Consider the following 18,839-nt stretch of genomic DNA (forward strand, 5'->3'; position numbering starts at 1 on the left):
GCAGAACAGAAGACATATTCTTATGGTGGAAGGTCACTTTGAGCAGCCAAGTGATTATTAATGCAAAGAAAATCCAACATTGCCTTTCAAGGCGGTAAAAATTTTGGAAATAGACTCTTAAGGGGGAAAAAAGCTGTAAAACTACAGGTGTCAGAAGAGAATGTAAGATCACGCCAATAATCCTGCTGTGATGAAGCTATAGGGAAGCCAAAAACTACTAAAACCTGTCAGAGTTCTGTAATTAAAAGCTACTAGTGACACCTAAATATGCTAAAATATATATTATTATATACTTAGATATGATCTTCAAAGTAAAAGGGTTCTAACCCAAAAGTGATTTGAAAAGTAAAACATGTTTTTCTTAAAAATGCATTAAGTGGTATTTTATCTATAGGCTAATCCAAAAAGTCCTATTTGACCTAAAGTATAGCTGGAATTAAATTAATTCATATATTTTTGTTCTAACCAGCTTATTTTCATTGTGTTATAATGTTCTCCACCTCATTCTTTTGTTTCTCCTTTCAATGTTTTTTTTATTTTCCAGTTAAAGAGGCTTTTGTGGCATCTTATTAGCAGAAAGTCATGGCCATAGAACTGGGATATAGCTTCTGTTTTAACTTCTATCCTATGGAGATGAAAATTTTAGATTCTAGCTAAAAAGAGATGAAGCAGTTAAGAGAGAACTTCCAATTTTAGAACTATGGAAGTTCCTGTCCAAAAGATCATGATGAAATATTAGGTAATTTTAGGTAAGGTCATTTATAAGTGGATTTTTGGTTACAAGTCAAAGAAGAACGTGGATTTTTGATTTTTGTGATTCATAGAAGAATCAAGTCATAACCGAATGTCATACATAGAAGAATGTGGATTTTTTTTTCTGTTTATAACAGAATCAGCAATCAAAAAAATGTCAAAGATGTGCTAGAGAATTGAATGTAACAAAATTAAGTTTAAGAGAAATAATTGAGTATCCGACTTGGGTCCAAAAATTCTATCTGTACAGTACAGTATGTGAGAGACCAATGTATATAAATAACATTTTGAGGCTTTCTAACTGGGAAGTAAATGTGAGCCAGCAGTGAGATCTAGTTGTCAAATTGATACAATCTTAGGCTTCATTATTAGTAATAATTGGTGGGAAGTGATAGTCCCACTCCACCTTGCACAATCTGTTGTCAGACCACAAATGGAACTCTCTGTTCAGTTTTGTTGTATGGCAGTTTAAAGGTCAAAAGCATGATGCATATTCAGAGGCGAGTAGCCAGCACTTTGAATGGACTTGTAACAGTGGCATATGAGGAATGATTAAAAGGGGTAGGAGCATTTAATATGAAAAGTGGAAAATTATGGGGTAGCAAATATGTTCACACTATGAACCTCAGAGGCCCCAAGCACTTAATGGAACCATCAACTCTCATCTATCATAATTCAAAATATATCAGCTCTGAAATATGAAAGGTATGAATAGAAGTCTAAACTGATTGTATTTTTCTATTACTATTAATAATATCTTTAACACATAAACACTTTGAATTATTTCAGAAAATATTATCAAATTTTTGATCCTATTTTGCTGATGCCCTAAGCTCGTACTCCAGAGCATTCTGAAGATATAGTGAACTCCTTGACAAGGTAGAGTGTTTCCAAATACTAGAAATATTTAAACTGCAAAGGTAATATATTCAGTATTCAAGTATTCAAAGTGTAGTTGATCCAGAAGACTGCCAAAGTTTCATTTAAATTAAATAGTACTATTTTTGTTCCTAAATAATGATTTATTTCCTATTAATTCATATTCATATATAAATTGAATCTATTACATAGAAAGTTTCAGATGAAATAAAACTGAGATAAATTAGGTTAATATATGTTAGTTTCTATATTTAACTAAGCTTTTTACTTAACAGAAATTTATTAAGTCAGCTTTTCAATTCTGCATTAACCTTGTCAGAGCCTTCATGGTATTTGGCACTTTGTTCAGAGTTTGCTTTTGAAGGTTGTTGGTAGATCACACAAAACGAGATACAAATTTTCCATTTGAACACAGGAGATTTTTTTGTCTATTTTCTATTGTAATTTGATAGGTATGTAGTCTCATTTTCAGTAGAAATAGTTGTTTCATGTGCCCACACAAAAATATACAGACTTCATTTTGGTTAGAATGGCTTAAATAAATATATTTGGGTCCCAAAGTACAAAAGTTGTATTTTTTATTCTTATGGAGACAGTCTACGCTTTCAAAAAATATCAGTAGTTTTAGGTCTTATTTCAGACATCATTTGCTTCAGGAACAATAGAGAAATCTCCCATAGGAGATTACAATGACCGAAAAGCATGAATAAGTTAAGGATTCCCGCCCGCCCTCCATATCTTGGATGATTAAATTTGGATTTAAAAAAATGCATGTCCTGATTCCTATTTTCATTTAGCCACTTTGTTGCATGACATTATGGCATGCCATTCCCTTCCTTGTGCATTCCCTAATTAGTTTCATTCCAAAATCAGTTTGAATATATATATGTTCCTTAAAAATAAATAATCCCTAATCAAAATATGAAATAAGCAAATACTACATTTTTGCTATTGTCTTCTTCATATTACAGTGAAGAAACTGAAGCTCAGTGAGGTTATGTGATATGTTCATACTTATCCTATAGAAATATTCTTTTGTGGTCTCATATTATTTTCTGTTTTAGAAGTGGATATTTTTCTTAAAATAAAAGGAACATACAATAAAATACACAGACTATTCAGCTTGATGAGATGACTGTATCAGTAGTTCATTCTTTTTATTGCTGACTAGTATTCCATTGTATCGATATACCATAATTTGTTTATTCAGTTTTCTGTTGAACATCTGTTTTTATTTTTTTCAGTTTTTAGCTGTTATGAATAAAGAGGCTATAAACATTTTTGTACAGCTCTTTTTGTTAATATGTGCTTGTGTTTCTCTTGAATAAATAGGATTGGAATGATTTTTTATAAGAAACTCCCAAACCAATTCTTCAAATTGTTTATTACTGATTTACATTCCCATCAGCAATGTATGAGACTTCCAGTTGCTTCATGTCCTATTCAATGGTTGGTATTGTCAAGTTTTGTTTTTCCATTATAGTGACTATGAAATGTAACTTCATTGTAGCTTTAATCAGCATTTCCTCAATGGCAAATGATGATTAGCAGCTTTTCATGTGCTTACTGGCCATTTGTGTATTTTATTTAGTGTTAATAATATATATTAAATAACTTAAGGAATTATCTCTCACACTATCTGCCCATTATCTCATCAATATTTTAGTCTTATGAGTCATTTGATTCTTAAGTGTGTTGCAATAGAAGAGGCATCCATTTTATCTCATTATTTCATTATGGAAATAAGCCTCACAGAGGTTACATGACTTGACCAAGGTCATTTGTCTTGTAAGATCCAAAGCTAGGAATCACTCTGGACTTGATTTGCAGTGTTTTCCCACTAAATGCTCTTCTTTAAAAAAAAATGTCTGTGTGTGTGTGTGTGTGTGTGTGTGTGTGTGTGTGTGTGTGTGTGTACCATGTAAATAGGGATTTGCTATAAAGGGAACACCCAATTGTTTCTGGATCACAGGAGTTTGTTTGTCAACACAATGCCCATGCACTAATGTAGCAGTTATATATGATCTATAATAAAGAATGTCTTCATGTGCTTACTGAATTTTGATAAAATTTTATTCACCAGTAATTTTTTTAAAGGTTGGAAATGCCAAGCAAGGGTGTAATATGGTTCACAGATTTCTCTAATAATAAAGAAAAAAATTCTTCTGTTTTTCTTTCTTTGTGGAGACTCACAGATCATCAAATCTATAATTGAAAAATGTGGACTATGCAAGCAGATATCCTTCACATTCACTTAGGAGAGAAATAAAATATTCTAAGTAGATCACGTTCAGATAAATAGAATATTAATTCTTCCTGGTTGTACAGAAAGAAAACCATCATTTCAGAAAGTGACATAAAATGAATTTTTTAAAAGGCTGCAAAGCAAAATATTGAAATCACAATGTCGAAAACCCATTCGTGATTGTAATATTTATGAAAAGAGTCAGAATTCCTAGGACATATAGGATCATTTGGGAGTAGAGCAAAATAAGTTTACTTCAAATTTGTAAAACATGCTGCTCTAGTCCAATAGGGCGTTATTTTTTTTGAAACTCAAATTTAATTTTATTTAAACTACTTAAATGAGATTTTATGAAACTAAGGCTGATTTTCTGACTTACTACTTGATATTTCACTTGGATAACTAACAGATAATTCAAATTTAACCTCGTGAGAATGTAAAAAATTCAGATTACTCCTCTGTTCAAAATTTTTAATTTCCCCGATAATATATAAAATTCTAACTCGAGTATATTTACTGTTACTTCTATACTTGAATCCAACTTTGTGCACCTGTCTGAGCTTGTAACGTCCTACTAATCAGCTACTTAAAGCTGATACATCATTCATAGAGGGAAAACAACAACAACAGCAGCAGCAGCATAATAAAGTAAGAAAATATTTGGTCCTAAAATCCTATAGGTTTTCTGGGGTAAATAAGAGATTTCAGAAATTAGAAGGCACTAACATTTTTGTAGAGAACTATAGTGATGTCATTTAGATGTCAAACTCAAGCTAAAAAAAAAAAATCACTTTTGAATGTAAAGTAAGTCTTTATTAAGGACAGAATTTAATATACTATAAGTAGTCTCCATTTAAATTCTTCTGACTGTTTTGGCTTGAAATTTCTCTAGCTATAATCTCTTCTCATACCTAGGATTAAAAAAATGTTCTGACTCTATAGGTGGGCTAAATGCTGATGATATAATTGTGGAGTTTTAATTGCTAACTTAAAAATAAACTTTTATAAATCTCTAATTATCTTGTAAAGTCATTAGAAATCTCCCTGGAAAATACAGATTTTTTAGAATTTAATACATTGGTTCTTATCATAATCAGAAGGTTTGGGGACAATGACACATAGGAGTTTCTCTTTGTTTTATAATAAGTGATATATGCAGCACATTTTTGTATAATTAATACTTTGACAATTCTTTTTATAATGGTTTACATCTTGGGTAAATTAGCAGTGGAATTAGAATCCATTTGCTGATTAACAAGCAATGAATTACCTCTGAAATGTAATTCTTATTTCCAGTGAAGAGTCATGCAAGGAAAAAAAAGTAAAGATATGCCTTTTTTGTTGTCTATGGAAAGTTCATGTTCAATTAGAAAACACTAGAAATAAAATTTAAAATGATATTAGAGAGTTCAGCTCTGAAGGTTGGAGGACAGAGGGGGATTTATTGCCCCTACTGTTTTGCAGGAGTAAAATTTTGAAGCTACAGAAAACCTTTAATATAAAAAAAGTTCCATTTTATTTTTGTCACTAGTTAATCTATTTTGCTTTCATTGTTAAATTCAGTGATGAGAAAGTATAAACAAATGATAGTCTTCAAAAATTCATTAGAGTAACTCATTTCATTGAAAATAATCTATCAAATATCATCTCCCTTTTATAAATCATATTTTCCAGATACCCCTAAGAAAGCATCACTGTTCTAACATATGCCATTTTGAGTTGTCTATCATATCATACTAGCAGTAATATGAAGTTACTAAGTGAACCAGATATTGAACCTGAAATTTTTGACAGGGTAAATACAGGGCTGTCATCTTAAATATGTGGCACTCAGGGTTCAGCAAACTATTCAGGTTATGGAAACCACATGCAGTCACATATGTAGCCAAGGTCCCACTATGCCAGGAGATGAGATGTCTATTGATTTTCTAGTTAACAACACTGCTGGCATGCCTGCATTTCCTTCCTAGGTGGAATTTAGTATCTTCTTCTCCTAAGATCAATACTTCCTTTGGTCATCAAAAGAAGTTCATTCTCTTTAATAGTTATGAGATAGTAAAAACAAACTAGTATATAATAAAACACTAACATAAGAGGGGGAAAAGATGATTATGATAAACATTGATGTTGATAATAATTATTGTTTCTGGGATGTTGTGGGGAAACTTAAAATGTTTATAAGCCTATAACATTATTCTGTCATTTGTTCACTTTGTGGTCACTTACTACTTTATTCACATTGTTAGTACATAACCTTTTGTGACTTTTGAACCAGTTTTGTGTAGGTCTGTCTCCCTCCTAGCTCATGACCTCCCTAATTGAACCAATATTCTTATTTGTCTCAGTAACTCTTCTAATCCAAGAAGCCACCACAAACTAGGTGTTCAATATGTTTGTTGAATTATCAAAAGAATAAGTATTATAGATATTTACTGCATACCTCTTTTCTTTCCTTCAGAAATTGAGACATTAATTTACTGTCACAGGAATCAGAATAGGAGTATCGGAAAGGTATAGCTATTCAAGAAATAGAGAATTTTTAGAACATTGTTATCATATACTTAAATATTTCTGCATGGATTATTTTCTTGATGGCTTATTAATAAAGAGAATATTTTAAACCATCTTCTAGTATTTTCCTACCTACTACAGAAGGCTGTTTAGCCTGTATACACTGGTATATGTTTAATGATTATGTACAGGCACTATCTTTCTGATTGATTCATGTCCACTGTACTGCAGCAGCCATGGATACATGTTTGCCCATTATCAGATGTGATATACACAACAATTACAAACTAATTTATTGTTAATCAAAATAGAACACCATTAACAATTTCAATCTGTTTTTTAAATAATGCAATTAAATACAAGGTTTAGGGTAGGATTACATATAGAATGTGCCACTTCCTTCCTTCATCAGTGTTAAATAATAGAAGCTGATTTTTTTTTTTTACTATGAAATGAAGAAAATATACATCTGGTTAAATAGGGGTCCTGAGTAGAGGGCAGTGTGTAGTAATACATAGGAGTTTATAGGTCAGCCTCCTTGAGATGGTAAAATTGTGAAAGATTTGGAGGTGAGGGGGTTATAACCAAGTGGTTACATGGAGGGAGAATATCCCAGCAGAGAGAAAAGCTAGAACGAAGTACCTGAGGTGAAATATCTGCTGCCATGATATAGGAACAGGAAGAAGAAGAAGGTCAGAGTGTAATAAGACAGAAGAAGAAGGTCTAGATCATGTAGGAGTTTGGCAGAACATTGTATGGACTTTGGTTATTCCTGTGAGTCAAATCAAGAGAAGTTTTGCAGAAAGAAATTCTAGATGCAATTTAGATCTTTTGAAGGCTTTCCTTGTCTTGAGAAGGGCAAGGATAGCTGCATAGAGTGCTGTATGGAGCTTATTTTTATAATTAGGCTAGAGATGATGCTGCTTTGGACCAAGGTGGTAGCAATGAAGGTAGTGTGAATTGGTTGTATTATAGATATATTTTAAATATAGATTCAATAGCATTTCCTGGTAGACTGAGTATGGAATGTAAGAGAAGAAAATATTTCAAGGATAGCTTTAGGTTCTCTCACTTGAGCAACTGAAATGATGGGATTGCATATAAGTCAACTTATATGGGAAGATTGTGGATGCAGGAGATTTTTTTGTGGGGGAAGGTCACGAATTCATTTTGATATCTGATATAATATTAGATATCCAAAAACATTAATTTGTTTGCAGAAGTAACAAATGATCCTGATAGAAGATACAAAAACATAGAAGGAAATAAAATTCTCTATATTTCTGTCACCCAGGAATTATAGTGAAGAATGTCCTGTGAGTGAGAAAGTGTGTGTTTTTGTGTAGCACCAATATAATTGTAAGTTTAAAAGTACATTATGTGGGAGGAGTAACATCAGAAAGGGGCAGATTAGGTGGTCCCAGTTATTGTTCCCCAATCCTGACTGAAGAGGCACTGACTTAAGAACAATGTGTGGAACAAAATACCTTTAGGGGAACTCCAGAAATCAATTAAGAAGTTGCAATACCCACAGGTACATGCAAAGCTGAGAATGGCCTCATTAAAACAGATTTTAAAAAACTTTTTCTTTTTACCTATTATTGCCCCAACCCTAAGCTGGTACTGTTCAGTTCAAGTTGTAGCTTTTCCCTTGAGGAGGAAAGAGAAGAGTGGAATGTGTGTTCAACATTCTGAGTGACCAAGGGATCAGTTTCTGTTCACCTAACTTGGAATGTGAATGGAACCGGCATAGTTTTGAATGTCAGAAACAGGGGAGAGCACAGGTGGTTTGCCGTGGCACCAGAGGGCCCTGTGTGCCACAGACAGATGTTGCCATAGCTCAGTGAGATTGTGAGAAGGCACTAACTTGTAGCTTGTACCGTAAGAGTGAGAAAAGGGGAGCATGTCTCGTGTTCTGGCTTTTTGGAGAGCTGCTGAAGGGACTGGTATCTGTCTCAACTGACTCAGATTACAACACATAGCCAGCATACTTTCAATGCCTGAGGTGACCTGAAATCAAAGAAGAATGGGGTGGCTTGCTGCTGTAGCACCAAAGAAACTGCAATACTGCAGACAGACACCAGTGAAAGGAAAAGATTATATGCTCTTAAAAAAGAAACCAGCAAGCCTCTGTAAGTGGAAAATTACATGTATAAGCCCAGACAGGTTTCGTTTCCCACAAAAGGTTTCAGATGCTCTTAGAATCTCCAGCCAGATTGATTGGTGAAGGTCCCCCTATACAAAGCCAGTTCATAAAGAATGAGAGAGGTTGCTGTTTTTTCAAATACATAGAATTCAGAAAAAAAAAAAAAAAATCACAAGGCACACAAAGAAACAGAAACATCACCAAAATTTAGAACTTTAGAAACCAACTCCAATGAAATGGAGATCTATGACCTGACGAAGAATTAAAAATAATTGTCTAAAATAAGCTCAATGATTTAAAAGAGAACACAGACAGAAAACTAAAATACGTCAGAAAACAATGCATGAGCAAAATGAAAGTATTAACAAAGAGATAAAACCCATTAAAAATAACCAGTAGAAATTCTGGAGACAAAAAATACATTAACTAAATTGGAAAATTTCATTTGAGGTTTGACATCAGACTTGATGAAGCAGAAATTTAATCAGTGAACTTGAAGACAGGTTATTTGAAATTATTGTCAGAGGAGTGAAAAAAATATATATAAGTGAAGAAAAATAAGGGGACTTATAGGACACCATCAAGCAAAACAAAGTACATATTATGAAAGTTCCAGAAGGAGAAGAGAGAGAAAGGGACAGAGAGCTTACATGAAGAAATAATGGCTGAAAATTTCCCAAATCTGAAGAAATGGACATCCAAATCAAGAAGCCTAAAAGATCCAACTAAGATGAACTCAAAGAGACCCATGCCAAGACACATTGTAATCAAACTCTCAAAAGACAAACACAAAAAGAGAATCTTGAAAAGAGGAAGAAAAAAGCAATACATCACATGCAAGGGAAGTAGCATAAGATTATCAGTGGATTTCTTAGCAGAAACCTTACAAGCCAGAGGTAATGGGATGATATACTCAAAATGCTGAAATAAAAAACTGCCAACCAAGAATACTATATCTGGCAAAATTGTCCTTCAAAACTGAAGGAGAAATAAAGATTTTCATGGATTAACAAATATAAAAGAGAGTTAAATTCCACTACACTTGCCATAAATGCTAAGTTCTTCCAGTTTAAATAAAAAAAAGCTAGATAACAACACAAAAACATATGAAAATATAAAGCTTCCTGGCAAAGGTAAATATATAGAAAAATACAGAGTACTGTAATACTGTAATGGTAGTGCATAAAGCACTTTTTAAAAAAAAATTAATAAACCAACAATAAACTTTATTTGTAAAGCACTTTAATTCTGGTATAAAATTTAAATACAAAAAGCATAAAAATAACTATAACTATAAAACTATGTTAATGGATACATAATATAAAGGATGTAATTTGTGATATCAGTAACACAGTGTGGGAGTGGAGTGATGTGACATTTTAGAGTTTTTGCATATAATTAAAATTATGTTCTTAACAGTTTATGATATATTAACTCTAAGGTGTTATACTTACAATAGATTGTTATAACTCTAAGATCTAAGCTAAGTAGTAACCACAAAGAAATATAAATAGATTAAAATAAAAGAAAGAAATCAAAGCATGTCAATACATAAAATTAATAAAACAAAAAGAAACGAAGCAAGAGAGTAAAAGAGAGATTAAAAAGCTCAAAGACAGACAAACTATATCAATAAAATGGCAATAGTAAGTCCTTTTTTACAAGAAATTACTTTAAATGTAAATGGATTAATCCCCCAATCAAAAGACATAGTGTAGCTGAATGAATAAAAAAAAAAATGCAACATATGTTGTCTACAAGAGACTCACCTTAGATATAAAGACACATGTCACAGAGGACATGATTTTATATGTTGAAAACTCCAAAGCTTTCACAAAAACAATTGTTAGAACTAATAAATTCAGCAAAGTTGCAAGAAACAAAATTGATACACATGAATCAGTTGTGTTTCTATGCACTATCAATGTCCATTCTGCGAAAACAATTAAGAAAATTCCATTTGTGGGAGTATCACAAAAAATGAAATACTTAGGAATTAACCAAACCAAGGAAGTGAAAGACTTGTGCAGAAAAAATTGTAAAACATTGCATAAGGAAATTAAAGACACAAATAAATTGAAAGAACACCCATGTTCATGGATTGGAAAGGTTAATATTCTTAAGCTGTCCATACTACACACAGTGTTCTACAGATTCAATGAAATGTGCATTAAAATCCCAAAGGCAATTTTTTCAGAACTAGAAAAAAATTCTAAAATTCATATGGAATTTCAAAGGACATCCCCCCCCCCCTCCAGTAGCCAAGCCAATCTTGAACTGGAAGAACAAAACTGGAGGCCTCACACTTCCTGATTTCAAAATTTATTGCAAAGCTACAATATTCAAAACAGTATGGTATTGGCATAAAGACAGTTATCTAGATCTATGGGACAGAATGGAAACCAGAAATAAACCCTCACATATATGGTCAAATGTTTTTGCAGAAGACTGCCAAGATTGCACCATGAGGAAAAGGATAGACTCTTTAACTAATGGTGTTGGGAAACTGAATATCTTCATGTAAAAGAATGAAGACTAGCCCTTATCTTACACCATATATAAAAACTAACTCAAAATATATTAAAGACCTAAACATACAATCTTTACCTATAAAATTCCTAGAATAAAACAGGGAAAAAAATTTATCACATTGGAATAGGCAATAATTTCTTATACATGACATCAAAAGCACAGATAACAAAAGTGAAACAGACAAATGAGAGTATATAGAACTTGAAAACTTCTTCACAGCAAAGAAAATAATAGAGTGAAGAAGCAAACTATGGAATCAGAGAAAATATTTGCAAACCATATTTGATAAGGGATTACTATCCAGGATATATAAAGAACACCTGTAACTCAATAATAAAACAACCAAAAACCTGATTTAAAAATGAGTTAAGGAATTGAGAAGATTTTTTCTCCAAAAAAAATGGCCAAAAAGCATATGAAAAAGTACTCAACATGACTAATCATCAGGGAAATGCATATCAAAACCACAATGAGATATCACTTCATATCCATTAGGGTAAACAATATTCAAAAAACAAAAAAAGAATAAGAAAATAACAAGTGCTGGTGAGGAAGTGGAGAAATTGGGACACTTGTGCACTGTTGGTGGGATTGTAAAATGGTGAAGCTGCTATGGACAACTATATGGAGGTTCCTCAAAAAATTAAAAGTAAAACTATCATATGAGCCAGCAATCCCACTCTGGGTATATAACCAAAATAACTGAAAACAGAATTTTGAAGAAATACTTGCACATGCATGTTCATTGCAGAATTATTCACAGTAGCCAAGAAATGAAAGCATCCTACATGTACATGGAGGAATTGATAAGGAAAACGTGGTGTATGCATAGAATGGAATATTATTAAAGCACAAAAAAGAAGGAAATCTTGTGCTACAACAATGGATGAACCTTGGGGACAATATGCTAAGTGAAATAAGTCAGTGACATTAAGAAAAATATTGTATGATTCCACTTATATGAATTATCTAAGTTGCTCAAACTCAGAGAGAGAATAGAATGTTGGTTTCTATGGGCTGGACAAAGGGGGAAATGGTGAATTGTTGTTCAAAGGGTATAGAGTTTCAGTCATGCAAGAAGAAAAAGTTCTAGAGATCTCTTATATAACAATGTGTATATAGTTAACAATACTGTAAAGTATTTAAAAAATTTTAAAAAGTACATTATGTATATAATTCCAAGTCTTTAAATATATTTCCACAACTATATTTGGATGGACAGTTTATCCCATTATATGGACATGCCATATTTTATTTATACATGCTTTAAATATTGAAGTTTTTCTTATTCTCTAATGTTTGCAATGAAAAATAAAACTGTAATAATTCTTTTACTTAATGATTTTTATCTCTGACACTTTTGTTAGTGTACTTGCTTACAATTCTATCAGTCCCCAAACTCCTTTTATGTGTAATATATTTCACAGTGCCTCCTTTGTTATTCTGAAAGGAAATTCACACATACTATAAGAAAACTGTACAAGCAATTTAAAAAAATCTGTATAATATCATGTTCAAATATAATAGATAAATAAAGGGAAGATAAGTTTTACTGAAATAATATACATTTAAATAGGTAAATGCTTGAGAATGATACACTAGAACATAGGTGTATAAACTTTTTCAATAAAGGGTCAGTTACCTAATAATTTTTGATTTTTGTCAGCCACATAATCTCTGTTGTAACTATACAACTCTGGCACTGTAGCACAAAAGAAAGCCATAGACAATATGCAAACGAATGAGCACTACCATGTTCCAATAAAACTTCATTTGCAAATTTAGATGGAAAGCTTGATTTGGCCCAGAATCTTAGTTTGCCAATCTCTGCACAAAAGATATAAAAATGAACATTCAAATGTTTGCATTCAAATATGAAATGATTGCAAATTCAAGAACTTTAAATAAAAATTAATAGAAGTGTTTGTGTGTGTGTGTGTGTGTGTTGGCAACTTAAATAATGTTAGCAGCATTGCTGATGATGACCTGATATATGTTTTTTAAATTTTATTTTTTTAAATTTAATTTTATTTATTTTTTTATACAGCAGGTTCTTATTAGTTAGATGACCTGATATTTTGAAATTGGAATACTTGGTAAAATTCTGAACTAAAGTACAAATTATATGCATAGTCTTTTTAGCCACATGAATACTTAGTAAAATTATTTGAAACTTCTGGAGCCATACCAATTGTTGTGCCAACTAAAAATAATTTTACACATTTCCAAAATGCTCCCTCCATAGTAGTATCACTCCACGGGAACCATAGTAGTATTGCCCCACGGGAACTGTCTTTTTGATTAAATTGTTGAAAATGGAAACTCTGTATCAAAAAATAAATAGCAGGTTTTTTATTATACTTTCTTTACTTATCGCTCTTTTTGAACCAGAGAATGAGATTAAAACTTTCTTAAGAATTTGTACCAATTTATCTCACACAACATTTACTTAACTGCCAGATTTGGTACTTAGCCATCATATAAATTTATAAAAATATGTATTACTTTATTCATCATTAATATTTTGGATAAAAAGCCATTTTATTTATATGAGTATAAATCTAATTTTTATAAATATAGCTATATTCCTAATAAAAGATACAATTATTTATATTTTATATCTTAAACAGAAATAAGCACTAATAAATATTCCATCTCTTCTCACCTATTATAATTTACTATTAGGATATTGTCATAAATAAATTCTGGAAATTAATATATTTCTACTGAAATGGTTCAATTTGTGATATAATTATTAGGTGAATCAAGATGACCAGGATTATAATCCATTAAAGGGCTTGTAAAATATCATTGCAAAACAGAACAAACTGTGAACCTGTTTATAATGACATCAAAGCCTTGATACTGAACTGTGGGTATGCTCAGTTCATGCCTACTTTAATTGAAATTTGCTACAAAACTCGTTATTTTTAAGAAAGTTTTACTCATTATGAATTAATTTCTACTTAAAGTTTTTGAGCCTTGTGGTTATAGATAAATTTGATGAATCAAGGACTAAAACCCTCAGTCTTGTCATTTTGTATGATACTGCCATTTTTGAAGATTGTATGCCATCATTTTGTATATGTCCCTCAATTTGTGTTTTTCAGATTTATTATCATCAGCAGTCAGACTTGAACTGCAACAGGGCATAACTTTCATTATGTTTATTTTTGTTGGTATGGTACTACACTATTGGTTTGACTCTAAATGTAATACCATACTTTGATTTTTTTTTTTTTTTTTTTTAGCAAAGAACTCAGCTTTTTATTGAACGTGCTACTAAAGAGGTTTAGTCAAAAAGACCAAAGCCCATGTCATCATCAGACTCTTCAGATTCTTCTTTCTTTGCTTCCACTTTCTTCTCCTCAGCTGGGGCAGCAGTGGTGGAGGGGGCAGGACCTCCTGCTGGTGCAGCACCAGCTGCTGGGGCAGGTCCACCTGCCCGCACATTGCAGATGAGTCTCCCGATGTTGACATTGGCCAAAGCCTTTGCAAACAAGCCTGGCCAGAAAGGTTCAACATTTACACCGGCTGCTTTAATGAGGGCATTGATCTTATCCTCCGTGACCGTCACCTCATCGTCGTGTAGGATGAGGGCCGAGTAGATGCAGGAGAGCTCCGAGACGGAGGCCATGGTGCGGGCGAGGGCTAGGCAGGGTCTGCCGGGCGCGGTGCTAGTCGCCGGATGAAGTGAGGGCCTCACCCCAACGCGGCCTTAGCTTCCTCGGAAGGACCGAGCACCTTAGCGGAAACTGAGGAAAAGCCATACTTTGATTTTTAAGTTTTCAATTTCATTTTTTATTTTCCTCAAGCAATTTTCCTCTGCTCTTCCCAACACTCCTCATAATATGGGCTCCAATAGGGTAGATATTTTTACCATCTTGACTAGCATTTTATCTCCTAGGCAAATGACTACATATATTTCCTCATGACTAGAGTCAGACCAAATATTTTTGACAGGAATAAATGATGTTTCTCGGTGCATCACATTCAAAACACACATTTTGTCAATTTGCCCCCTTATTCTTGATGTTAATTCTGATTACTCGGTCAAATTGGCTCACCAGATTTTACACTATAATATTATCATTTTTCTCTTTGCAATTAATATGTAATGTGTGGGGAATGCTTCTAGACTCTGTAAATATCATGTTTCTCTTCAAATTTTTACCCAAATGGTTTATTAACAGTTTATGGTTTTTGCTTGAGTTGATACTCTGAGAACCACAAAATGATGTTTTTATAACTCTGTTTTTATCTACATTTATAAGTTGAAATTCTAATGTAATAAAGTTCTTTCCCTCCCTTCTTACTTATACATGAATTCTTATATTTTCAGTAGTAATATAATCCCTTACTGTCATTTTAATGAGACATTTCCACTAAATACAATGTGTGATATTATATTGAATGAGTGAGTGAAATTACCATAAAGAACATTTATAACAATTATATAAATTGAATATTCATAAAATTATTGTACCAGTGTTATATTTCTGTAATTATATAAGAGCATGCCCTTATATTCTGTTTAGTTTTTAGAAAAAAATTCAGAATTATAGATAAAGTGATGTGATATCTACAGCTAATTCAGTAACTCAGTAATGTGTGTGTGTGTGTGTGTGTGTGTGTGTGTGTGTGTGTATACAGAGAGAGAGAGAACTGTGAAAGGGGGTGAAAACACCATAAGAAGTATTCCTGCAAAAATGAACTACCTAAATATAAATGCAGCCATGATGAAACATTAGATAAGCTCAAATCAAATTATGAGATATTCCACAAAACAACTCACCTGTAATCCTTAGAAATGTCAATATTATGAAAGACAGCCGGGGGGGAGGGGAAGAGAAAGAGAGGGAATGTAGTAAAATATTAATGATTGTTGAATTAATTTGGGTGAAGGGTCTATGGAGTTCTTTGTACTATTTGCATGACTTTTCTGAAAATTTGAAATTATTTCAAAATAAAAAGTTAAAATTTAGTTATTGAAGAAATAATGTCAACACATCAGAAATGCCACAACTCTTAAAATTTTGATCTGCCTTACGATGTAGAAACCGTTATTCTACAAATGTTTTTTATTAAACTTTGTAATTTTATTGGCCTCTAGCTTCCTATGTGTTCTACTATACATTTCAAATATGATTCATTTGTCCAACAATTGAACTGATGAAGTAAAATACCTCCACAAGCCAAGATACTGTTTTGTTGCAAAGGCTGATTTTAAAATATCAGTGACACCCCAAAAATATTGATAACGTGTTTTTTGCCTATAAAGACAATAAGTACTCACCATTCCATCCACTCATTTTCTTTCAATCCTAATCAAGTGAATTTATTCTTTTTCTGTTCCTTTCTATTCCATTCTGTTTTGTTTCATTAAGGATTTCATGCATCCTTACATAGCCTTTTAATTTTTTTCCAATATATAAAACCAGGCTATCAGGCTTATCCCTCAGTAATTTTGCTCATAGATCAAAGTCAGGACAGAAGACAATATTCTTCCAGACTATGCACCATAAGTAAGAGAGTCACCTCCTATACAAAAGGCCCAGTTGCACATAAAGGGTATGTTTCTGTAAAAGAGTGCCAAGACAGAGAAGGCCGTAGTTTGGGTAAGGAGAACAGAAAACTACCTTGACTTTTGATAGAAAAGAAGAGTTCAGACCCTTCTGCGATGAGAAAAATAACTTTTGTTATGAGTTGCTGGCTGGGCATTTTACAATATGATGATCTTGCTCACACCCAGAGTCTAGACACTTAGATAAGAACTTGAGTCTAGGGTTCCTCCATCAGTTCAGGCTTTGCTTTTCCCAGGGCACCTCTTAAATTAACCACTTAGATTTAAGGCCTCAAAAACCACCACCCTAGTCACCTTATAAGTAGTAGGTGATTGCTACCCTGCTCTCTAACTCCTGGTCACTTGATTGCCTTTCCCCTAGCTCATCGTGCCCAACCTTTCACCCTCATCCCTTTCTGGGATCTGTAAGTAAAAATCTGTGATTACTTCCTTTGTGTGGCTGTATGAAAACTGAAGCTTCAATCAAAACAACCCCATGGGTTTCACTTCCCCAGAGTAGGTGCTCAGATACTGGGGAAGCTACCTGTCCATTCTGTGTGGGTGGCTTGTGCCCCCCTCATTCAGCAGGTTCATAATCTGTATATTCTTAGTTTAATACACCAGCCATGGACCCTGCAACACACCTTCTTATGAGAAGTGAAAAAAGAGTGCAGTACCTTGGGTTGGCTAGATACCCACAGGATGAGCTGGAGTGGGAAATATTGAATTTAGGTTTAGGAGAGTTATAGAGATTTCTACTCATCAAGTTTGGAGGAGAAGAAAAGAATTTCCACTCACATTGCCTCTCCACCCACCCCTCCTTCTCTCCTAGATTCATATACATATATTTGTACATATATGTATATTTGTGAATATATGTACCTATATATGTATAGGAAACATAAATAAAAGAATAGATTCAGTCTGATACTTTGGAACTCTTCATCTTTTCAAGTGATCTTTCTAGTTTTAGGTGAGCAGTGCCCAGCAGCAGGGTAGGGGGAAAAAGGTAGTAATTGCCTTCTATACTGGGTTACATTTTGGTTTAGTAGTAGTTCTTGGTTCAGATGATTTTGTGACAGTTTCCTTTGTATATTTACCTATATAAAAGTAAATTATTTCTTTAGACCTTAGCTAAGTCAGTTCATAAATTAAGGCTGCCTATAATATGTTAATGATATATATCAGGGTACGCATGCCGGAGCTGATCTCCGGTGGCCTTGGCCTGCAGTGGCTTGAAGCAGGGTTTCGGTTCCCGTCAGAGATTGAGGTCAGGTCGTGGCAGTGAGAGCACCAAATCCTAGCCGCTAGACCAGTGGTGAGTGACAAGGCCCTGGACCTTCAGTTTTGCAGAAAAGAATTCCTACAAAGATGGAAAGTAGAAACAAGTAAAGTATTTATTAGGAGAAGAAAGAGTACAATACGTGTGGATGGACACATGGGTGGACTCAGAGAGAGGGTCGCACCCTCATGGAAATTTGAGTCACTTTTATGGGGCATTTCTTCCAGGTTTCCTTTGGCCAATCATTTTGATTTGCCTGGTTCAGAATCCGTATTTGGTATATCTCAGGATCCTCCCATGTGTGCATGTGCATTTCTCAGCCAAGATGGATTACACCGAAGAAGCCTATGGGTAGTTGACATCACTTATTATGAGGTGACGCCCCCTCCCTTTAGACCTCCAAGGGGCTTTCTAGTCGGAAACGTTTCCTTGACTCCAAAAATGAGAAATATGTGGTCTGTTATCTTCTATTTGGGCAGAGTCCAGCCTCCTTTCTCAATTGTCCTGCTATTTTCATCTTGCAGTATTGGTCCCCAGGGAACAAATCTCCAATTGCTTACCCTGGGGGGGCCCCATCTACCTCCTACCTCAGAGCCAACTCATAGACAACTAAGAATGATCTTTTTTTTAAGGGTAAAATCATGTTAGACAATCTATGTGGTGATGCACCTGTTCTGGCATTCTCAACAGTCTGATTTGTCCCTGCATAGAGAATATATGTCATTTGTATTTTTACTTTGTTAGAATGGTATCAAAATTTGTATAATTGTCTCTGAATGTAATACCATACACTGATTTCCACTATTCATTTTTATTTTTATTCATTTTTATTTTATATTTTAGCAACTTTCTTCAATTCTTCCCATGCTCACTCACCATGTGTTCTCCACAATACAGAGATTTTTTTTCTGCCTTGTTTATCATTATA

General features: G+C 33.4%; 1 pseudogene; it reads right to left on the bottom strand.

Annotated features, from left to right (window-relative positions):
* Positions 1-14,311: 14,311 nt before the first annotated feature.
* LOC115855588 (large ribosomal subunit protein P1 pseudogene) lies at positions 14,312-14,826 on the bottom strand (annotated as a pseudogene).
* Between the last annotated feature and the right edge of the window lie 4,013 nt (positions 14,827-18,839).

The sequence above is a fragment of the Globicephala melas genome, chromosome 4, assembly GCF_963455315.2.
Source record: "Globicephala melas chromosome 4, mGloMel1.2, whole genome shotgun sequence".
NCBI lineage: Eukaryota > Metazoa > Chordata > Mammalia > Artiodactyla > Delphinidae > Globicephala > Globicephala melas.